This window comes from Lepisosteus oculatus, chromosome 4 (assembly GCF_040954835.1).
Source record: "Lepisosteus oculatus isolate fLepOcu1 chromosome 4, fLepOcu1.hap2, whole genome shotgun sequence".
Lineage (NCBI taxonomy): Eukaryota > Metazoa > Chordata > Actinopteri > Semionotiformes > Lepisosteidae > Lepisosteus > Lepisosteus oculatus.
Window position 1 is genome coordinate 63,073,697 of NC_090699.1, and position 24,864 is coordinate 63,098,560.

Consider the following 24,864-nt stretch of genomic DNA (forward strand, 5'->3'; position numbering starts at 1 on the left):
CAACAAGCTTCTCAATTGTAAATAACTTATTGTAAGTTGAGTCATCAGTGCAGAGATAGCATTATTTCCAATTCAAATTTTGCTATTAGTCTGGCCTATGATGCCATTAGAAAAGAGAACTGCATAATTATTTTATATAATTGTCATACAGGTGCAATATACATCATTCTTTATGTACTGTATACTTCAGCACAGAGCTCCAGCAAAGATAATTGTCCTTCCCAGAGCCTACCCGCATGTGCTGAATGACCTGGTGTTCTCAGTGTCTCTACAGAATTATAATTAGCAGCTCAAACCTCCTCTGCACTTTTAACCCCCTCAGTGCGTTTGTGCTGCTACAGAAGAGACCTCGCTTGCGAAGAAAAAGAACAATATTTTCTCTTATTTTACGGAAGCGCATTAATCTGTGTTTGCACCACATCTCCTCATAAAAGAAGCCTTTAAGAAGGGTGGGCTGTGTTACTGTGTTTGCTGCGCTTTTGCTAATCCACTCTTATCCTTTAGCTCAGTTGCCTCTTGTCTGTTTGTTTCCAACAAATACATCATCATGTCCTGGGTGTAATTCCGTCTCACTTTTCAGACTGAGACAGTGTCAGTGCTTGTCAGCATCTGGACATCTGTGAGGGAGAAAATGTCAATCCCGGTATTGTTTAAAATGTTGTTTAAAATTTCTTCTGAGCACAGACTGAGCTCCGTGATCTGGACTTGACCACTTCGTGCTCTGTTCACCCGTCACCCATGACATTAATCGTCAAGTGTGCAATGCACTGTGGTCAGAGAGCAGTACCCCATACCAGCACTAGGCAGCAGATGTCAGTGAGAGACAGCTTGCTCCACCATGTTTTTCTCAATGGAAGTGCTGCTAGCATTAAAAAAACTGTGTCCACAAGAAAATGAATCAGCCATTGTGAGACAGTGTTAGTTTTGATGCAAGCAAAGCATCCAGCTTTTTCTAAGGGAAAAGTGCCTTGAATCACGTCCCATAATCCAGATTTAGGATTTTGACTGTTAAATTCATGTGGCAAGTCTTTAAACAAGAAAGGGTGGATAATCTCTACAGGTGTATCTACACAGAAACTGTATGGTGGTTAGGGTTGTTAAACAAATATGGACAGCAGTGTTACTTAGTATGGACATCCCTGCTTTTACTGGATCATGCCATTTCCTTTCATCTTTCTTGTGCAAAATCTGTATCCAGTCAGGCCACAAGTAAAACATGATCAGTTGCATATACCCCCAGTGTGCAGTTGTCAGCATTGTAAATCCACAGCACATTGAAATAATTCAGTAGTCACGCTTGGCTGGTGCCCAAGACTGCAAAGTTAAAGCTAATAAAGAAAAGAAACTTTATATTGTAGCAATATAATACTGTACATAAGATAATATTTTTAGTTTTAGATTTACAGTAAAAAATGTGTTACACCTAAATGCTGACCCGATTACTTGAATTTTATTTTTTAGTACTTTCAGTACTATAGATGGCTGTTTGAAATGGGGAGAGGATTGAATTGCACTCAGAGAGCTCAGACAGAAACCTCTTATTGTATGCATTGCTACAGTATGTTGCCTGACTGTGACTTCTTTTGTTGTAATAGACTTTTTATAGGTAATTCATTTGGACTAATTGAGAGAACTTCCAAAGCCCTTATGTTCTTGCACGTTTGAAACCAGTATATCCCAACATTTTGTTTGCCTGATGGAACACAGATTTGCACCCAGGAAACAAGGATGCCTTGTTTCTAAATCTAAACAGAGGCACAGGTTTTCTTCAAAGGATAAGAGTCTGTCAAGATGCATTTTAAGACAACAAAAAGGATCAAGGGTTCAAACTGTCACCTTGGGATGGGACCAAATTAGGAGGCAGGGCAACCAGAAACTGTAATAATTACACATTATCCTCTTGACTAAATTCGATCTCTTGTTTCTATTTTTGTTTTGGACTGTTGTGCAAGTATCATAGCAATGAAGGATTATTTCGCTGTCTTTGGGTGTGTCAGGAGAGTTATTTTAACCCTCTGGGAACTGCCACATTTTCACCTTATCACCTTTTCCCAAAAGGTAGATAATGACTAAAGAATCACCTGTGTACACAGTTTCTGTGCTCTTCACCTCTCAGCGTTTGGTCTGACACAGCAATGTTTTCACAGTGTCCAAATACATTAGTGATGGCACAATAGGTGTGCTACGGGCCTTATGAGGCCTGTCTGTGCTAATGTGAAGTATTTACTATGTATACTTTATTCCAATGTATACATTTATAGTTTAAATTTTGTGATTATACAGTTGTACAACTTACATTCAAAAACTAATAAAAAAGTTAATATTCAGACACCTTTGAAACATTACGTGTACTGTAGCTGTAGCATTGAAGGATTTTGCCTTTTGATATCCACAAATACACTTTTATAGTTTTTTTTAATGCCAATAACATAATAATTCAGGAAACTTCTGAAACATAACCTACAGAACTACATTTTGTCTTTCAATTTAAACGATCTTTTTCTTGGAAGCATTGTATAAATTAATAAGATTAATTTAACATTTAACATTAATTAACTATATTTTGCTCTCTTACTGTAATCTAGTACCCATATTTCTACCTGAATGAGTTACCCACAGAATATTCGAACATTCCTCCTAATATCCTTTTGTGCTTGAGCCGAATTATGAACAAATATTGTCATTCATGGTTAGAAAAAGTAATGGTAAACTTGCGCACCATTAAAGAAAACTGAAGTTTATATCTGAAAATATGCTGCAGTCAATGTATACCTGCATAGCCATAGGCTGAAACTAACGGTGTGTAGTATTTATAGGTTTTTAATCATGTTAAAGCATGTGAATTCATGTAATTATGGAAACCTTGTTTAAGACTGTTTGATGCCAATAACACTTGTTTTGCAGTGCAGTTTAATTTGGAAAAAGATGTCATACTAAATTAAAATCTTCCTGTTTTTGTAATGAAGGGCAATGTCAAAATTTGGCACTGCCTCCAGACATCCCAGGGAATCTGATTATAACCAATAGATCAATTTAATCAATTTCCCTACGGGATTAATAAAGTATTATCTATCTAGATCAAGACTTCATTCTTTATGCGCATTTCAAGAACATCTTGAGGTTAATGAAATGTTGACTGTGCTTTCATTTAAGATTAGATTCCCAGAATTCCCGAATCTCAGAAGCCTCAGAATGCAGGAGGCTGTAACAGTTGTAAAGCACATTGGTGTGTGTAATAATTCAGGAAGTGTGCTCTTCTTGGTGCTTCCAGGCTCTGGAAATTACAAATCCAGAGGTTCAGCTATATACTGTACATTCTATATTTCTCAGGATAGAAAGCCCTGACATCACTACCATATTTCCCAGTTTCTCTAGGATTTCAGTGTTTGAATTCTGAACATTGCTGGATTTTCCCTTGTATCTTCAATTTCATTTTCTTTGGTGACGGATAGACCTGTCTGATGTTGTGTTGTCTGAGCTGGATGCTGTTCCTAACCCTAATCCTAAAAGCACATTTTAGTCACTCAGGCTGGATCAAACAAAGCATCATTTCAGCAAAGTGAACCGCTCATACGTTATACTGTCAGTGTTACTAGAAGCAGACAGCACTTCAAAAGATTTTTAACTCCAGAGGATGTGCAGAAACTTAAATTAGTATTCTAGAAGAGCAGCTGTCTAATTTGTGTTGTTGCTTAAAGTGAGAAAATATTTGCAACACTTATTGAATCCTTTTCCTAGCGCCATTCCCATTTTCCTAAGATTTCCTTTTGCTAAGAAAAACATCATTTAGGTTTGCTATAATTGGCATAAACTTACAGTGGCTACAAATATTATTTGAACAGCAGTGCCCAGGGAAATAATTAGTGTCAGCTTAATTTAATTATGTGCAACTTATGTCAATGCTAGGTTCTGCATTTCTGTGAGATTACTAATAGTTAATTTGAACACAGCGTAAATTCAGGATACAAGGCTACCCTTCATTTTACATACAGTGAGTCCTTATTAAAGGGTGTGAAGTAGAAGAAAAACATGTTTTAACAGAACTTAATGGTTTTGATCAGTGTCCTGATTATTTATCCCATTCCCTGTTAATTGTACTATTGAACCCAGTAGTGTGCAACTGGCATTTCATATCATGAGAAACATGCAATTGTTCCATTTCTTTCCCTTGGTACTTACATTTAAGCGTTCTTGCCAGACAGGAAGATCTGTGAAGCTGATTTGTAACACCAGAGTTCCCTTTCCCCCCCTCTCTATTCATTCTAAACTCTGAGTCATTTCATGAATGCTGTACTTTTTTTTTTGGGAGGGGGGACAGTGAAAAATAAGTAACAATTCATGTTAGAAAAATACATCTGCATTTCATGAAACATTCATAGGGCACACTGTGACACTGAAATATTTAAGATTTCTTTCCCTTCAGATTTCAGATTATCATTTAAATTTAGATTTTAGGTTTTTATTTTATTGTACATTTAAGATTTGTTTTTTTAAAACTGTTTTTTTTGTTGTTGATGTTCAAACAAATCTTAATATAAGAAAACAACAATTTTTAGAAGGCCACAAATATAATTTATTTTGTCTGAACATTTGGAGCAGCATTTTGACAGCTGGGAATGATTTGGGTAATTACACATATGTTACATATGATAAGACATCCAGTTTAATTTTTTATAGTCCATTAATGCTTCTTGTTATTTTTCTCTCATTTTATCAACTATGAAAAAGAAACAAATGGGCAGGCAATTATTAGGAAATTAAAGAAAAAGAAATATTAAACCACATAAGAAAGAAAGAGAAATATTTTGATATAACTTACATGTAGTTGTGACACATCAGAAAACCATTTTAAACAGGCTACATATCTGATTTCATTTGTATCAAGCAAGCAGGCCAAGGCAATGTTAATGCCTTAATGCTTCTGTGTTAAAGGTATTTTGAAAAGGGAGGTTAGGCTTTCTAACAAATTGTAAATTTTCAAATTAAGTATCCTGAAAATAAAATACTCCCATTTATGTGCTTTCGGGGACTTGTGAATAAAATGTAACATGGTTTTTGTGGTCTAACCCACTCCATAAAGTAAAATGTTGTTCTAGGCCACTTGTGTGTTCACCATTCACATAAATGCTATTTAATGACTTTACCACCTTACATTTGGCTGCTGTAATAATAAAAAATCAAATGAAAGATTCGTTGCCAAGGAATAGCTTTGAAAAAATTCATCAGTGCTAACCACAGCAAATCAAAGGCATTTGTTTCCTGGAAAAAAAGAAAAAGAAAAAAATACAAAACAAAACACAACGATCAATTAAAAAACAATTTTTCTTCTGCGGTATCATTAATCACACAAGTAAACAGTCCATCCAGTGACACCTGGCAAGGTTAATGCTTAAGACCTGAGGTAATTATGTCTCCTCTAAAAATGTCTCGGCTGACCAGTCACATGAAAGCTTATGATTATGAAGGAAATGGGAATTAGCAGAAACATTTCGGAAAGGCGGTCTCAAATTCTCTGGTAGCAAAGGAGGCAAAGAGAAACATGCTGGCTGGTGGGTGATTGGAGGTTCCCAAGGGAGAAGAAAGGGGTGCAGAGGTCACCCGTACACCAAATTAGTAGTGTCTGTCATTTGAAACCAAAATAAAGCAGGACCAGAAGTAAAAGATTTTCCAAATGCACGAGTATGTTTCTGTGCTCTCTCTTAAAATTACTGAGAGGCCACATTGCAATTAGTGGTTTGTTTCTTTTAGACTGAAATATGGCCATAATTCATTGCTTTCAAACCATTTTGCTGAAAAAATATATAGGTTGGCCAGACTGGAGAAATAATTGTAACAAGTGATATGGCAATTTATTGCTCACGTATCTAGTGCGCAAGTTATTTGAATTATATTGAATAAAACAGGAACGACCATTTTCTCCTCTGTTTTAATAGCCCATGTGAATTTGAATGTAAGTCTTTTCCAGTTTCTTCAGTTATTTATTAGAGAAAGAAAAACAGACTTTTTCTGTATTCCTGTTTTCTACAAGGTAATATATTCTACGGAAATATCTCAAACTATAATACTATTCAAAGTGTTTCTGGTTGGAAGGAAAATTCTAATCACACTAGAGACTTCGGCATTCTGAAATAGTCAGCCTGAGGCTGTATTAAACATATATTATTTCACAGGTGTTATCATTACATAATTCCTGTTAATGGCATTCAAATCTATGCATGTTTTATTCTTAATGATGATGTATCTAGAACGAAACCATATGGAAAGAATTCATTAGTAGCCATAGTACCTATGACATCCGAGGTTTGATAACTCAGGGTTTTTTGGGTTAATTAGGTTAACTACTATAGGTTATGAAAACCATGAGGTTTTCATAACCCTGAAATATGTTATTGTGTTCTTCATCTAAGAATTAAAAATGGGAAGATTTATTTTCTGGGTAACAGTACTTCCATTCATACAAAAGAGGAAAACTGTTTTAATTTCTAGAATGTTTATAAGGACAATGATACAGCCCTATGGCATGCAGAAGATGAGAGAGAGTTCCATTGTAGTGATGTCTGCTCTTGAGCCCAAAGAGGAGATTTCAACAGTAGTGTCTAACTATCATCACTAGCAATGGTGTTCTGCAAATCCAAATCTGCAAATTTAAGTGTCAGGTTCTAGACTGTCAGGAATGTTAACGGCTCTCTGGAATTTGGCAGCTGAAGGAGGAATTTAAGGTTTTCCACCCTGGCAACGGGATCTGACAGAAGTACTGACCTCATGTGGTAAAACTTGAAGCTGCCTTGGTGTGTTCCTTACTGTTCACAGAGCAGCCACACTCCTGGAATTTTGTTGGCACAGCCTCTGGGTTTCTGTTAGGACAAAACCCGTGGGGTAACTCCATTTGAGGGGGCTACTGAAAAAAATCAGAAACTCGTTCAAAGTCTGAGCTTTCTTTGGAAAGAAAAAAAAATGGCATACAAATTAGACATGAATGACATGAAGGTTCACGAGTCCAAAGATGTTTTAATATCGGGGGGACAATAGTGAATTCATTAAATTAAAATTGATACCGCACTTATAAAATTTCTTGGCTAATATCTGTGTGTTCTGTTGCTTTAGAATTCATATCTGATACACAATAGTAAACTGCACAAAATGCTTTGAAAAAAAAGTTTTTGAGTGAGAGTTCCTGCATTCTCTTCCTTTTCAGAACCTCTAACTGTAGCAGGCATAAGGAAACAAATTTGCTTCTAAATAACTAAAGTATGTTTTTGGAGTCAAGCAAATGTCTCAAAGTTACCACTATGTTAAGTTCACTATTTAGCATAGTTTAACACTCTTGGGATTTTGCCCTTTGCTTCATGCTACAGGCCAAATATAGTTTTAATTTGACAGAAAATTAACAACCTCATTTATAAGATGCTATTAATTGTAATGGAAGCAAATCTGTATTATTTGTTGGATTATGGGTTTTATGTCAACTTTGTAATAACCCACTTTTGTCTTGAGATCTGGGTCATTGATATTTTGTTGATGGGATCTTAGCCTCTCAAACCCCATCTATCACATTTCCTATTTACTAAATTAACTAAATGTGAGTTACTGTAAGTATGTTTTGGTTAGCTACTCTTATTAATGCTGCAACACCAAGTGACTAATAGAAAGTGTCAGCTGAAATGTACACCTATAGGAAACTGAGTCCAGAAAAACAGCCAATCAGTGATGAACTAACAGGCTGGATACGTACCAACTGTACCAACTCTGAACTAGACTTAACGTGATTAATACAGCTAGATTCATGGCACTAGAAAGTAGTCTCTAAATAATTCTGCATTTGAAAATATTAAATCATATCATCTTGGGCTATAGGACGTCAAAAACGACAATGTCAGTAATATGGTTAATGTAGGAAATTGTTGCCCTGTATTTGGTTTTATTAAATTAAACTACATTATAAAAACAATCAAATGTATAGTTTTAACAGATGAAGCCTCATTCTCTAAAGGACACGGAACAATTTATTATGAATTTACTGTATTTATAAACTCCTTAGTTTTCAAACAAAAAACTCCTTAGTTTAAAATTTTTATGCAACGCATTTGCAACAACAGATTCCTCCTTGGCTGTTGCAACTTGGTGTAAGACAATGTATACAAGGTTTCCAGATTTGTCAAATCAAGATTCCAATATGGAACTAGTTAGGATGATAAGCAGATTAGCAATTAGTCGCGTCATTGAATTTCTAAAGGATGAGTATACTTTCTAACTGTATAACATTAACATCTCTTAAAAGACTTGGCAAAAACTATCTTCCTGAGCATCTGGCAGGCTTTACTGTTACCAGTGATAAATGGAAAACTACACTTAACGTTTTCAATAGAAGTTCATAAGGTTTTCATACCAAGGCAGAGTTTACAAGTGGTCTGCAATAAATAAGGACCCAAAAGCACTTAGGATGACAGAGGAGTCTATTTAAATGCTTGTATGGCAACCTGAAATGTTGGTAACTGCTGAATAATAACCACATCTTCTAACAGTAATTTTAGGAGGGTTTAAACTTACAAAGCGCAATGCTTCACAGATGCCCTAGAAAGGCAAAAATTATCTCATACAATGTACAGTTACAGTATCATGTCTTTTTTATAATGCTTGTTTAAGCAATTATGGGACGGTTGGCAAATTGAAATGCTTTTCATCAAATTAATTAGCTATTTTTGAAGTGTGGTCTATTTAAAGTGACAATGTTTTGTACGCTTTGGTAGTTCTTAAAAGAAGCGGTCTTTTATGTTGTAGTGTTTTTTTTTAGTTTTAATGTTTTAATTCGACTTCAAGAAAGGTTACAAAGAAGAGGAGGAAATTTGGCCTTGTCAGCTCATTTAGTTGACAATAACTAATTAATCCGGAGATCTCGTCCAGCTGTTTCTTGAAGGAAGCCAAGGTATCAATGTGTTGTCTTGACAACATGGCTGGCTATCTTGCTCCAGGCTCCCACAACCCTTTGTGTAAGAAAGTGCCTCATGTTCTCCTTTTTCAAGTCACTTACCCATGACTTTTATTTGGGCTGACTTTTCCAGGGTCTTTGAGGATTTGTGACACTTCTGGTTTCTGTAAATCTAGTTGTCCTTTACTGATCTGATTCCAGAGGAGGCATACCTGTTTCAAAAGGGTAATATAAAACACACATAATATTTGAATCAAGTATTTACTACACCCATAAAATCCCTTTAATTAAATTCTGCTATTGTACACTTTTAACATATATACCTAAATTGAACTTCTGGGTCTTTTAGAAATGCCACCTAAAAATTTGTTTACTGCTTTTTGCTTCCCCAATTTGTCTGTAAGATGAAACATAAAGTACATTTCTCTCCAGTTTTAGATTTCTAGCTTATGTTTATGCTTCTACCTGCCCCTAACACTCTGCAGCGGTCTACATTTAAACGACATCTTCCAGGTCTGTGTCCAGTCCTGATGTTTGTCTAACTCCTTTGGGTTTCCATTGCAATTCCCACATTATTTGCTGATCGCGGCATACCAGTTTTCAGAAAAAAAATCTGTAACTTATATAAACGCATTTATTTCTTTAGATGTCTTAATTCGGTTTTTGGTATCATACCTTGAATAGATGGGAACCTAGAGTGCTGTCTACAGGGAACACAAATGACACTATTCCTCTTTAATTGTTACTGCACAGCATCAAATGAAATGACCATTTTAAAATATTTTTATTTATCAATGTGAGTACATGCAGGTGAAAAGAGTAAAGAAGTTCTAACGTTCTTGCCATCAATCATCAATAGACAAGAACAAAAAGGTCCATTGAGAATTGAGGGCTCTCTTGTCGTAATCTTTGGTTGGCACCTGGTGTGTTCTTGAGTCACTTGTTTTATTTGAGTGGTACTGTACCTCTGAGCAAACTTTGCGCTGCTGACACACTCAATGGTGTTTCTGCACCAGTTATTCCTGACAAAGGACATTCAGATCCTCATCTGGGGATGTCTATTTAAGTACAAAATCCCACATCCCTCTGAAATACTCTTCAACATTCTCGAAAATAATTACACACAGCTTTTCCTTTCCTTTGAAGCTGGATAAAATGGCTTTTAAAAAAGTCTCAGCATGAGGAAATGCAGACACCTTGATGAAATATGTATTGTGTACATAAGAGATGTTATCATTTGGTCATTCTGTAAATCCTTTCTCATATTGCTGTTTGCAATTTCTCAGCTAATGCAAGTTCCTTTGGCATCAGTGTTTATAGTTCTATAGAAGGCAATTAATTAAATTACAGCAAAAGTGTTTCATATTGGAGAAAATAAGTTGTGCAAATTATTTTTTATTTTATCCATGTGGTAAAGAAAACAAAGATGCAAATAAGTGCATTTATTTAATATATTCTCAAAATTTCCCTGGTTGCAGTAGACATTATATACAGTAATCACCCATTATTTAGTCAGCATTTCATTGAAAAGCAAACTCACTTTTCATACTCATTTACATGAACAAACATCAGTCTTCTGTAGCAGTGAAATATAGAGGTAAGACAATGAGATATTTAATCAATGATAATAAAGCACTTTGCACATACAGTACCTGTTCCATAAAGGCCTGGACTGCTTAGCAAAGAACCTGACCTTCCTTGTTTGACTTTTTGGACTCTGTTGGCAATTTGAACTAGCTGCCTGACACTTGACCCTCCTGTTAAGTGTCAAAGGCAACTACATCTTGCTCTTACCATTTAAAGACAGGTTAGAAATTAACTCCAAATGAATTTCATTTTGATGAATGAATATTTGAGTATGCATACCCTAATCAGCATTAGTTGAGGTACAATTACGGATACAGCATGTATATTAGCCATTTTAAGAAATATGATTACTTTATTATGTACTGTAGTTCTAAAATTGTGTTAATATATCAGTGGTTTTGTGTGTTGACTTACTGCTCTACTGACTGTAAAAAAACAAATTCATGCTTAAAAATAATGAATGTGCATTCCTTCATAAGTTCGAACCAGTGAGAACTGTCCCTTGGGGTACAGTGCATAATGTTGTAACAGTATCGCGCCGTGTCACTAAGAGGGCAAGGTATTGGAATAATAATGTGCAAAGCCAGTTTACCAGCATAGACCAAGCAGTGTCTAATAAAGGATGACAATAGGCTGTTGAAAGATGACTGGAATGCTAATTTCCAAACTCTAAAACTGAAATGTAGCAGAACGGGTATGCTGAATCTTAGTAGGTCAGCTGTGTCTCTAGGAGACATCTACAGCGAAGCAAAATAACATCTGATCTTTACAAGCATTTGACAGGCCTGACATATTTGGACCTTAATTGCTTTTCCGTAAAGACATTTTAACACCTATTCAGAGACAGAATAACAGCGTGCCATTCTACCATCAACACTCACACATTCATTAGCATACTGGATTGAAAGTGCAAAATAGATCTTTTATTATTTATGTAAACACTTCTCCAATGAGCTTTAAAAAATCCATGCAGATGCTAAACAGGTTGATTGTCCGCAGAGAATTATTAATTGCTCTCCTCCTTTATCATTGTTGTGTGTTTGGAGTGTCCGATGTTAATCAGTACCTGGTAAAGATTTTAAACACTATTGCTGCTGAAACTGTAACAGGTAGATGTGAGAAAATATTTACAGATAACGGCTTCGCAAATGCAATAAGTAGATTTTGAATGGAGCATGATAATTGTTGTTATCACTATGGCAAATAGGGCACAAATATTTCCTTTTCTTGCTGGTTAAGTGACCCATTTACTGTGAGTCTACATACTACTGTGGTCAATGCCAAAGCAGACGTGGTAGAGGGCACACTTGGGAGAGTGCCTCTTTTACATGTACTTTTCTTTGATAATAGTTTGAAACTACTTTTTAACTGCAGCAATCAAAGATCATTGAATATAATTTATTTTTTAAATGCGCTAACTGGGAAAGAGATGATAATCATTTAACTGCCGTTCATCTAGAACTGTGATTTAAAACGGAAGTGACTAAGACATTCAGTTAAGCTCCAGGATCGTGTTTTAACGAAATCGCGGGTTTGGAAAAGGTGTTATCTCGCTAGCCGACTAGGACCGCATGCAAATCAACACTGTTAGTGAAGGACGCGCCTCTCCTCCAATCGGCGCTGAAGCTTTCGAGCGTCGACGAATAATCTGTGACGTTTCAAATCATGAGTGGTCCAAAAGTGGGCGGGCCAGAGGTAGCGGTTTATACTTCCTTATTCTTTGTCACGCATGTGGTTACAGCCTGCCAAACTCTGGATTTAGGATTTTAACTCGGGTAGGTATGCAATCCAAAAATGGCCATTCAGATTCTTAGATGAATAATAGGCTTGCAGTAATTGTGTGATTAGTGAGTAGGTCGATGTTTAGGTTCAAACGTAAGGCAAGATATTTTTAATTATCTTTTCATTTTGTATCTTTTTTTTTTCCAGCGGCGGCATTGAAGCAAACATATGGACTCACTTGTTTGTTCTTTGACTAGGCTCTGACAAACAGAAATAAGCAACAATGAAAGAAAGTATTTTATGTTCACCTAGTCGCCATGTGCAAACCTAATTACTGTACATTAAGCCGGGCCAAAGCCCATTTTCATTGTTTTTCTCTTAGACAAGTAAATATTCTTTTATGATCTGACTCACAGACATTGTACAGTGGAGAACCCACTGATAATTAAATTATTTTGTTCCCTTTGCCTTAAAAATTTTGCAATCACTTTTGGACTTTTACAAAAACAAGATAACCTTGAGCCCTGCTTTGTCTAAGCAATGATATAAATTTGTGTAACTCCCTTAAGTTCAAGTAAAAATACATTCTGCTTACAATTCTACCCACCAGGCTACATGTTAGAATATTCTAGAGGAATTGTGGGGGATTTCATATATATATATAAACACAGTAAATGGTTGTTACTAATATATCACGTAATTTGATGAAGAAAAAAAACTCAAGGATCTTCATGTCCTTAAATGGAAGTTATGAATGAAATTAATTTAGACGTCTTTCTGGTCATGTTTTTTCACCTACATTGGGTTAAGAAGGTTACAAATGAGAGGAAGCCGTTTGGTAGTTTGCAGTTTATCGATCCAAGGACCACATTTAACTGTTTGTTTATCGAAGAAAGTCAGGTTGTCAACTTCAACAACATGGTTTGGTAGCTTGTTTCATGTAGTAAACAGCCTTTTGTGTAAAGAAGTGCCTCCTGATAAGAACATCATTGCATTTATTCTTCAGTTAATGTGGTAGCAACTTCAGTCTTTTCTAAAATGGTTTAAGTAAACATAATGTAGAAGTAGAGGAGTAAACTTAAAACATCTCTTTTTTTCTTTTTCTTAACAATGCAGTACGCGTACTGTAACTGGGATCGGCTCAAACCAAGGTCTTTGACAGCTGTGTGAAATGCTCTTGATTCCCTATTCTGCAGTTGTATCTGTATTCTGTTAACCCACATGCTGTTGCATTACTGCTGCTGCTGATAAGTGAACTTATGCTGAGAACTGTCAACAATATGTTAAAAAAACGTATAATCAGCACGCAGACAAGAGGATGGGAAGCTCTTAATGTACTAAAACAAGACAAATCACCCAAGTTGCCCAAAATGCCAAGAGTTTTCCAGGAACTGAAAATTGGAGTGTCTTTAGAAATCTCTTATAGTAATTATGTATATTTATATATAAATTATACAGAATTCCATAAATCCCTGATTTTGGTTCCTTATAAGATGACTCAGAATTTAAACTTACCTCAAAGAGTGTTTTTAATTTAGTTTGAACTGTTGGAACCATGCATCCTTTCTTGTGTTTTCACAAGACAAGCTGATTTGCTTTCATCAATCATATTTATGCATTTTGATTTGCTTTCTGGATTGCTTTATTTGGATTGGTAGAACTACCCAAATGCATGAGCAGATACACATTTTGAGAACAATATTTTAATGAAAAATAATAGAGGGATCTGATGTTTTTTGATTAAGTTTGGTTACAGTCTTCAGGTCCTAGCACTGAAACATAATAGATTTGCTACAATGGAGTTTTTGAGAATTAGAGGAACATTTTAAAGAGATGCCATTTACCACAATACAGCTATATGATAGCTGCCCAGCTATGTTATCAAAGCCAATTGCTTGTTCCAAGAAACAGCCAGAAGAGATCCTTCAGTCAATTAGATACTGGCAACCAAATGACCTACTGTAGATAGGACAGACTCTTGCATAAGAGCATAAGAAAAGATGCAAACAAGGGAAAGCTATTTTGCCCATTTAGTTCATGTGGAAGGAGCAAAGTGAAATTAAATTTTGTTCAGTCATTTTTTAAAGGTTTGGACCTCAGCAATCTGATTGCAAAGCCTGTTCTGGGTAACCAGTACTCTTTGTGTAAAAAGTGCTTGTAAACTTTGACCTGTTGATTATGTGACCAATGGGCAGTCCTTTTGCATTCGAGATCTGATTCTGTCCCTGTCTGAGGAGCAGAAGGATTTTCACAGATGAGCATTGTGATTAATCCATGAATAAACTTCATTGTGTGCTCTAAAATGTGCAAGCGTTTGGCATATCACAGAACCCATCAGGAGCATCTTCAGGTTAAATAAATGTCTCAAGCTCTTGGTACTCGGCTTAAAGGATCCACTCATGTCTGCAATTAAGCACTCCAGGTAAAATGTAAACCTGCAAGTGGACTGGTCTTTAAAAAGGAGAGTGCAAAGAGAAGCTTCTGCTGTAAGCATTTGTGAAATAATCCAGAGAGATAAAAGTGATCTGTGGCTGCTCATTTGGGTTGATATTTAAATAATTTAGGAACAAAACAATGCTGTAGATCCCACAAGTGTACTTGCAAGACTATGGAATACAGTATCCTGTGCCCAATCTCAGGTTGTTGAATTACAGCCATGCTCATCAAAACCAAAAAAATATGTGTCTTTATTTTTAATGTGTTAATAGAGCTGTAGCCCAGTTCCCAGGGATTCTAAAAATGAAACTTGAATACTGCTGAGGACTAATATGCACTCATTTTGAAGTACGTTTTGCAGTACATTTTCTGGAAGTTGGTTCCATTGTTCTTTAATTAATGTATGCATATTAAACAAAAATGTAATCTAAAATTTCTCATGTAATGCCTGTGTTTTTTAAGTTTTGTATTGCAAAACACTGGAGTTTCAAAAACTTTGGTCATAGTAAATTAATTACCCTGACAATCAAGACACCTTTTATGTTTGACATTAAAGATCTACATTTTTTCAGGTTCAGCTGTACTTATAGATTTAAAGGGGTAGAAAGATCTTTATCAATAAATCAGCTCATGTCAGGCATTCAAAAGCTGTCTCTGAAAATTGTATCCTGCAATCAAGATGGGTTCTGAGTTTTGGAAAATTAAAAATGACTAATTGTGGAATCTTATAGCTATGTAGGAAAAACTAATGCCTAAGAGCAATCTGTAGAAATATTTATGTGTATCATGTTCTTTAAAATCCATGCAGTGCCAAAATATTTGCAGTCACTTGATCTTTTTCAGGGCCATACAATTTTCCCACTTTCTCACAAGATCGGCTGTTTCGGTATCTTTCATAATAAATAAGAAAAACTACTGGACTTCATATTTGATGTAGTTATAATTAACAGAAATGCTAAAAGTGTAAGAAAATAATGCATGCTCGTGAATCCCAGAGTTCTGATTGATCTTCAAATAAGTGATTCTTATAAAGACTGTTTTTAGAGAGCTCTGTGGGCGCGCTTATTCAGTTTCAAAAAGCTGCAAAACGTTATGACTATCTTTTTAGTGGTGAACTGTTTAATCTTATTTATTCTTTGTATCATTTAGCTCCAGTAACTCATACCTATTGTATGAATCAAGCGTATATAATCCGATTATACTTGAGGTCTGTAAGTAGTATCATAGATCATACAAGGCCTGCTAAAGGGAGGAAAATTCTTGGGAATGTCTTGTGTTGTGCTGCAATCTTACGGAAAGCAGAAGATTGAACACTGAAGAGGGTTAGTTGTATATGGCAAATGGCCCACAGCAAAGCTTGAACACCAGTGTGTGCATTAAATTAGTTTGTACTGTATATCTTCAAGATCTGAGATGCCACACTCTGTGAAAGTGCATTCATAGTTCACATTCAAATTCTAACTTCTGTTTTCAGACACAAAATAACTGGCAGTTATCTGACCAGTGTGGTTGATCAATACACAGCTGACTGTCTTTAGAAAGGCTTTGGAAAAGGCAATTCCTTTGCAAACTGCAATAATGTTTTACCTAACAGCATCTTCTTCAAAAAGATAATTGTTTTGCAGACACTTTTCTTTCTGTATATCATGCTGTTTGATTATTCAATGAGGTATCTCAAAGAGAGAGGTTATGATGATTATTAGAAAAGGGAGAAAGTAAAAAAGCCAAAAACTCACATTATTCAGTATGCTGAGCCGTTCCAGACTATTACATATGTAAATACAACCACAATTGGTACCATTAAAACAAAGCTCATTTTGAAAACTATCTGCATTAGGAATGAAAGCTATGCTCATTTTAAACAGATACACAGTGAGGTGTTAGCTAGATAATCCACTGTTATCCCATTTTCTATGCCTATAGGTATATCTAGGAAGAAATCACTAATCAAAAGTAATAATTAATAAATCCAATAAGTTATGAAATTAAAATTGTAATCAAAATTGAAAATAATTTTCGCTTTTCAGAAACAAAGTAGTTGTGATTTTTTAAAAAGTTGTGTTGTTTGATTTTCATTCTTATCTGCGGGTGTTCTATAGGCAAACAATTGTTTTACCACACATAGTCTTAAAAAAACATTTGTAGGTTGTAGGAAGGAAATGTTTTTAAGATCATGCCATATGTCTTTAATTGCCTGTCTGCAATTCTTTTACACTAATAAGTGTAACGATCATAAAACTGTTAAAAAATAAAAATAATCAGCTGTTAAAAATTGAGTGCCACAGCAGTATGTAATGCGCTTTTCATAAAAAGGCAAAAAAAATGTAACCAAGGGGGTGGGAAAAAATGTGAAACCTTTTCTGTGTTTATCTCCAGTGGAATTTCAGATTTTCGTCTCTTAAGCTGAGGTGTCAACTGTGTTACTGCAGCTTTGTCGAAGTCTTAAAGGCTGTTTGTAACTAGTTTTACGGGCAGGTGTGTGGCTCCTATTGATTGAAATCGCTTAAGAGCTCGAATGACATTGGTATCCTAGAGCATTCAAAAGGAGAAAGTGTCATCAGTCATTGCAGAGCTAATGCCATAATAACATTTTTTTTAATTCCATTTCTTAGCAAGTGGCAAAACAGCTCGAATGTTTTGAAGCAGAATTTGCACAGTTCAGAAGCCGGAGCACTGAAACAGAAATACTTAACTCCATGTTCTAAGTAGGTGGCCATTCATCACCCTGATGTGGAAAGTGAAATAGCTCAGAGCCAATTATGCCAAAGAACTGGAAACATTTTTTACCTTCCAAGATTTTGCTTAATATAGAGATGTAATAACACACTTCAAGCTTTTGGAGTGTTGTTTTATCAAATAACTTATAACTGACAATTATTACCCATTAGAGCTAATGGTTAGGCTAATTACTATAATTCTATAAATGTCACGGAATATAGCTGAAACTATTGAAGAACATTAGCTTAATTATGAGACTGTTCTCCAACACTGCTAACCTAATGTGTGACATCAGTCATTTTCCATTCGCATTGTCACAAGTTATAAATACACAGGACTAAATATTTAGTAAAGAATGTAAGCCCGAGAAGTAGTCACAACAGTATTTTTTCCTGTTCCTCAAGTATAGTCTATTGAGAGTTAGGTATTAGGCTGTTTTGAAATGTTAAATATCTTATACCTACTATAAATGTTGGAGTCCAGCTAATGTATATAAATAACTGGAGTGGCTGACCTTTGAAAAATGTCATATATCTGTTCAGGTTTTGGGCAAAAATGGATATTCCATAAAATATTTTTAAAATACTAATATATTTTCAAGAGTGTTTGTCGCCATTTGTGCAGAAAAGTAAACTGGGATGACTGGGTTTGCTGTAAGGTTGAACAATTGTTGATTTTTGAATAACTCCTGTCCTATGTTTGCTGTTAACCAGGGATTCTTCCATTCAGCAGCCAGTTTTCAGCTCGGCACATTCTCTTGGAATGGGTTGTGAAGTCTTTAAATGCCGTGATGGTATTTAAGAAGCTCTCGGTACTTATACAAAGATATATCGTATCTATTCACTCATACGATAAGATGATTAGAGACCAGCTAGCTTATTTTGTTCCTTTTAACTACGTGATCTAAAGGTTATCCATCTGTTTCTTGAAGGGGTTTCAGTTTCAAAAGACTGAAGTGGTAGTTTGTTCCATATAGCCTCAACCTTCTGTGCAAAGAACTCGAACTGCGCTTTCCTCTAGTTGTGTTCCACTGTTGATTCTGAAGTGTATTGGGTTGAGTAGGTCAGTGCTATAGAAGATGTAGAATACTTGTATCCAGTCCCCCTATGGTCCTCTCTATTCAAGGCTAAAAAAATCTAGTTATTTTTATCTGTTGCTCACCAGATGTACTTTTCTCACACTCTGTAAACATACAGAGTTTTGTGAAGCATGTTGTCTCTTGATATCTGGCTGTAATAAGTTGTGTCGAGAGTAATTTGGACTTGTTTCATGTAGGGCACTGAAACATACATGAGCTGGACAACTGCCTTAAAGGAATAGTGTCATCATTGAGTGCTCATTTTCACCCGCTCCGTTCAAGCTCCGTTCATGTGTTTAAATTTCTGTTTAAGCTGTGCGTTCTGCCTCTTTAATAACACAGTTCTTCTGAGGCTCTGTGGTTTTCACATAAGGGCTTCTCATGGGCTGAAACAAGCGCTGGATCTTTGAGACTGTAAACGTCTTTTCCCTTTAGAGTGCAACTGCAAACTTGACACCAAAGGAATGCCTTAAGAATTAAAGTAAATGTTGTTTGGCTATGGTTTACTGCCTGATCGTCTCAGTGTATACAGTAAGAATCTGTTTGGCGAATGAGATAGAATATGATTACAGCTGTACCTGTGCCAATCTCTGGCTTTCGGGCATGTTCTCAGTTCAGTATGTAAAGGCTCCGCAGTATTTTGGAGCTCTCGCCTGGCACCGTTGTGAAATACTGGGCGTTGGAAAGTGTGGCCAAGGCTAAATGAGATTTCAGATGGTGTGGCAAAATCTGTCAGCTTGGAATCACCTTGTTTTTCACAATTATCTAATCCTCCTGAAATCAGTCTGGAATCTTCATTCATGGAATCTGTCACTCGAAAAGTACAGCTTCACTGTGACATTTGCCTGTAATACAGCCAGATAACTCCCTGAGCATTTTTGTTTTTATTGGAAAGTGTATGAAATTGTATTTTTTGCATAAAATCAGCATAAAATAAAGCAGAACATTAAGTAGTTTATTATTACCAGTAATTAGCATAAGTAGTAAAATGGGTAGTGTTGTATTATTCTAAGAACATAAGATAGCTTGCAATATTATTATAAGAACATTAGAGGCAATGATCTCCTCTCATTGGTAAACTATCTTTCTCATTTGGGAGTTGCTAAGTGAATCTAAAATTGTATTAAGCAACTTATTGAAGAAGCCCAGAGTTTGGAAAGCCTGTCCCAGATATCCACACCACTGCATAAAGAAGGGTTGGATCTTCTCTGTCCGTTTCCCTTGCAGTTTGTAAAAGTAGCCTCATGTCCTTGTTTCATTACTGAGTGCAAATTGAAAATACACTTCCCTGTTGTCTATGCCCCGTTATGCTGTGTAAAATAATTTATCAGTTGTGCTGGATCTTAAAATAAACCATAATTGATCTTTTGGGGGGCTTTTCAGATTCTCTCAGAGAAAAAGCCATGCAGAACTACATGGAATTTTTTAGTGATGTGTAATTAGTCATTTTTAGTAATTGTGTCTTTACTGAATGTGAAAGTTTCCTGGTGGGATCCTATTTTTTTACCAGTTAGAATTTTATATACCTTGGTCTCCCCTCAATCTCCGTTGTTTGAGATGGAATAGACTTAGCTCTCTTATATGATAATTCCCTGATACAAAGAGGATTCCACATATTAAAGTATTAGCAACTTATTAACTTAAGTTATATGGCATATCAGAAGAATTATACTGCTGATTTCATTTTCATTTAATTTTTAAGTTGCAGTTATATGGACACTCACATCAATTAAAAAAGAGGGGTGGACAGAAAAATTGAAACTTACTGTAAATGCCATAATTTTTTCAGTACCGTGGCTAAAAGGAATTGAAGATGGGAACTTGTTCCAATAATTACATGACAACGTGTCTTCCTCCCCTTTAAAGGCTATTTAAAGTTGCCCACAATCATTTGTTGAGCACAGCTCTCTCATCTGTATCATTACCCAGACCCATCGAGAAGTAGCCATATAATTTTGAAACGTATATATGTTTTATGTATAGATTTTGAAGGCAAGTACTGGTGTTTATGTTGAATATATTTCCTAAATGACTGGCTTTTAAAATGTTTCATATGGCTCTTGCCTTCTGACTGGTGATTTGTTGAGAAAAAGGGTATTTCTACTTGTAACAGACGCAGACCTTCATAATAGACTGTGTCATTGTAGTTGATCAGGGAACATTCTGTAATGTGGTACCATGTTTATTTTTATTCTACTGTTATTTAATTTCTTACATTTCCTATTCTGAGTTCAAAGCTGAAAGGTTCTTAGGCAATAATGAACACATACAGCCTGTATAATATGTTTTCCCTCCTTCACTATCTCTCTTTACGATTTTTGGAATTTGTGTATATTTATTATTATTTCTGTTTTTCATTGTCTTCACACGGTGTTAGTTTTCTAATAGTTCAGGTGCGTCAGCATGCGTAGGCTGCAAAGGAACAAGTTTCAGGTTTATTCCCTGCTGTGGGTTAGTTAGTTAGTTTTCTATTTCCCTTCTATACTTCAACATTTTCACTTTGGGAATATTTTTAAGTGGAATTATCATTGTAAGCAATGACTTAACAGAAAACATACAGAATTATGCAGCACACGTTTCAGGAGGTCTGTAACAACATGAAAGGAAAGGCACTGGTGACACACTCTACTGTAAATATAGCTGATGATGATGTTTTTCCATGAAATAATTTTCACGCTGTCCACAGACTGCCAGCGTACTGCTTAAGAAAGATTTAAGGAGTAATTTGAAAATACACTTCCCCGTTTCAATGCCCCATTGTGCATTATAATAGACTTTATCAGTTCTGCTGGATTTTAGAGAAAACCATAGTTGTTATTTTTCAGGTTGTTCATTCCCTTGGAGAAAAGGCCACACAGAAATGCATGGACTTGCTTTTTAGTAATGTGTAATTACTAATTTTTAGTAAATGTTTACAATAATTTTAAAACAAATTTACATTTATAGTAAAATAAGTTGTAAATATAAATGACAGCAATTCAAAATTTACAACAAAAGCTGTTTTCTAGCCTGTCTAGAAGAGCTATGTTAGTCTATAAGAAAATAATTATTGACCAGAATCCTCCTCCTAAGGAGCTTATTTAAAAAAATAATACCACTTTCAACAAATGACTCAGAAACATAGTTATGTTTGTTTTAAGAGCAGTTACAACTTTTTCAATTATGTGGCTTGCCAGGGTTTTTTAAACACCCTATATATCTTGCCATTACCACTAATGTTCACTCCATGATACATTTTCTAAGGTTGATTCTGAGTTACAGCAGACACGCTTGTAAACAAGTAGTTGAGCTAAATTTCTCAGTTGATCATCCTGGCATTAAATTCAGAAAGTATGACGGTTTTAAAGAGTTCATTACATTCCTCCTCCTTGTGATTTTTTTACAGTTTTACAGTTTTTTGAAGACGTGTGTCGCAACAAATAGGATTAAATGTATAGCTGTGTCTGATTTATATGCTGGATGTACTGATACAATAAATCACTTTGTGCTACAGTGCCGTGAAAGCTGTTTGGTTTAGTCATATGGTGATCTATGCACTTATCGTATATACAGTAAGTGGCTATATATACGGCAACATAAGTGACAGACTACCAACATTTTACGTAGTATCTCATATGATGAATCTCTTTAAGTGTATCTGTATGATCGGCTTTGTTGATTAGATACTTTTGCCATAGGGTGTTATTTTTGTATTTGAATTTATGAATGCATTATATTGACACTTTTTGTTCCTGATCATCTGGAGTTGGAACTACTTTGTATCTACTTTTTGTGAGGTACAGTTGAAGATTTAAGGTGTGAAGTCATCAGTAGTAAAAGCCGGTACTAAGCTTATAACTAAATATTTTTGTGTAGCCCTTTACAAATTCTTCTGCAGTCCTTCAGGTAATTAAAGGGACTTTCTCAAACTGTAATGCAAGCCTTTTACTCACGTTTCAGTGACTACATAACTGTTTTAAGTTCTATAATGTACCATGTTAAAGACCAGCCCATTCTGATATTGATCGTATTCATACAAGAGAGGCCATTGGCAAGAATGCATGGCTGCTGATTAATACCCCACTTGGAACATAATATGTGGTCCCAGGTGCACAATGTTTAAAAAGAGCAGTGTTCCAATACCACATATTTCTCAGAAGAAATCTCTAAAACGGGGGAGTGAAGATTTAACCTTTTTTAGTGTTGTTGTTTATTTATTGACGATAATCACAGCAACAGAATGGTTGCAAATCAACAAAGGGGCCCTCCACAAAGAATTAAACTCTTACGGCACTTCAGCAATCATCATTATTTTTGTTTAGTATTGCTCATCCGTCTGTAAGAGCTTAATTTCTAGAATTTATATTCATGGTTTACTTGACTGAACTTTTGATAATACAAGATTCAGCTGTTAGTTGTCAGTCCGGTGAATGAAAGTACAGACTTTTAACCAGACCCCCATAATACACTATTGTCACTAAAGGGTTTCTCTGGTCTCAACTAATAGTAATTGATACAGACAAAAGTTAATAGTCTATACATGGTTTTCAGGAGTATAGCCAACAACTAGTTAAACGACAACTAAAACATTAGAGTTAAAAGAAATTAAGGCTTGAGGACATCTGACTTTAATCAGCTTGGTCTAAGGGCAATGGCCTGCCTCATGCAGATGAGGCAATCAGAGCCAAAGCAATGCTTTAACAAAGAAAGCTGGAAAGGAAAGTCTGCAGTCTTGCATTTGTACGCTAATGAGCATCTTATTGGCAGGAGATGCACTATTGTTTTTTATCACAATCTGCTGATATGAACATTATTTATTAATTAAATGAAATGTAAATGCAAATCATGCTTGTGCAAGGTTTGTGTAAACCTGGCCGTTATTTTTTATTTTCATCCTTTATCCTGTTGTATGTTTTGTGACCAAAGTCTTGCTCTTCAGGATATGACACAGTTTGAATTAATTTGGCATGAAATTAGAGGTGTGAGTTATCTTTTAGACTGGTGGGTATTTGGCCTTCAAAAATGATCTTTTCACAATTTCCATCTGGACTGCAGTCAGGATTTTAATGAAATTGGCACTAATCCATTGGCATAATTTAAAATGAATGTGATCATCCTGGACTGTGGATTTATAAATGGCTAACAGTAAAAATCAAGTGGTCTTGAGTTAACTGAATATTCAGCTACAGTATCTAGGTTGAGCTATCTGGGGTATATTAAATGGTGTTGATTAAGGCAATTTAGGTATTCAGGAGGGGAACAGCTGCTTCAATTTCAACTGATTGCCTTAAGCGGGAAGAAATTAGGAAAAGTAATCATTGTCAAGAACTGTTTGGCCCTTTTCACATTCATATAAGCAAAGATTTATATCCAGATATTTTTTTAATGTTACAGTCGAAAGAAGACTAAGTGAGTAATACCCGCGCTCAGATGAGTCCTTTTTTCAGCTCCTATAATACCACTGCTGGTGATCTGCCACCTAGTCAATCACCCGATGGGCCATCTTGTACTTCCTACTTCTCCAGAAAACTTTCCCCGGAGGAGAGAAGCCACGACTTAGGCAAATGGAAACTCTTGGTGGTGAAACTGGCTTTGGAAGTATAGAGGCATCTCCTGGAAGGAGCAATACATCTGTTTCTTGTGCTCACTGATCCTAAGAACTTGGCATACATTGAGAAAGCCCAACGTTTCGTTTGAACCAAATTCATGCATGTTGGGCCCTATTCTTCTCCCACTTTGACTTTGTCATATCCTGCAGGCCTGGGTTAAAGACTGCCAAAGCCAGCACTCTGTCTAGGATCCGTGCCAACAAGCTCTGGTGATAAATGATGAGGGATGAAGTTCCCTACTTTTTTGTAGCCTGTCACACATACAACTGGGCCAAGGATTCTTGCTCTCTCTTTGCAGTCCTGTTGCAGCCTCTCCCAATTCCCCTATACCCCTGGACGTCTAGATCTACAGAGTTCGTCACGGGCATTTCACACTCTTGAAGGGTGTTCAGTGATCCTAGTTACTGTGGACCATTTTTCGAAGGCTGCCCTTTTCGTCCTCCTGCTCAAACTACCATACGCTTCCTGGATGGCAGATCCTTTGTCTTCATGAAGGAAGTATTCAGACTCCTTCTGGTATCCAGACTGGTTTTCCATCTGACATTACTTCTGACTGGGGGTCCCATTTCATCGCCAGATTTTGGCAGGTGTTTTGCAGATGACTGGGGATCAAGGTGAACCTCTCCTCTGGACACCACCTGGAAAGTAATGAGCAGACTGAGTGTGTCAACCAGGACCTGGAAACCCACCTTCTTCACCTTTCAAGAAGAATGGGCTCAGCTGCTTCCTTGGGGTGCAGCTTTCGAAAACCACCCTACTCAATACATCTACGGGAACATCACCCTTTAAGGAGGTATATGGCTACCAAC

The 24,864-nt window shown here is 36.0% G+C and overlaps 1 long non-coding RNA gene across 1 annotated transcript in view; it reads left to right on the forward strand.

Annotated features, from left to right (window-relative positions):
* The first annotated feature begins 12,211 nt into the window (after nt 1-12,211).
* LOC138238445 (uncharacterized) overlaps nt 12,212-24,864 on the forward strand; it is a 53,743-nt gene continuing 41,090 nt past the window's right edge. The window contains exon 1 of the long non-coding RNA XR_011189493.1: nt 12,212-12,288. This is a non-coding gene — a long non-coding RNA (uncharacterized lncRNA). The remainder of the gene's footprint in view (nt 12,289-24,864) is intronic.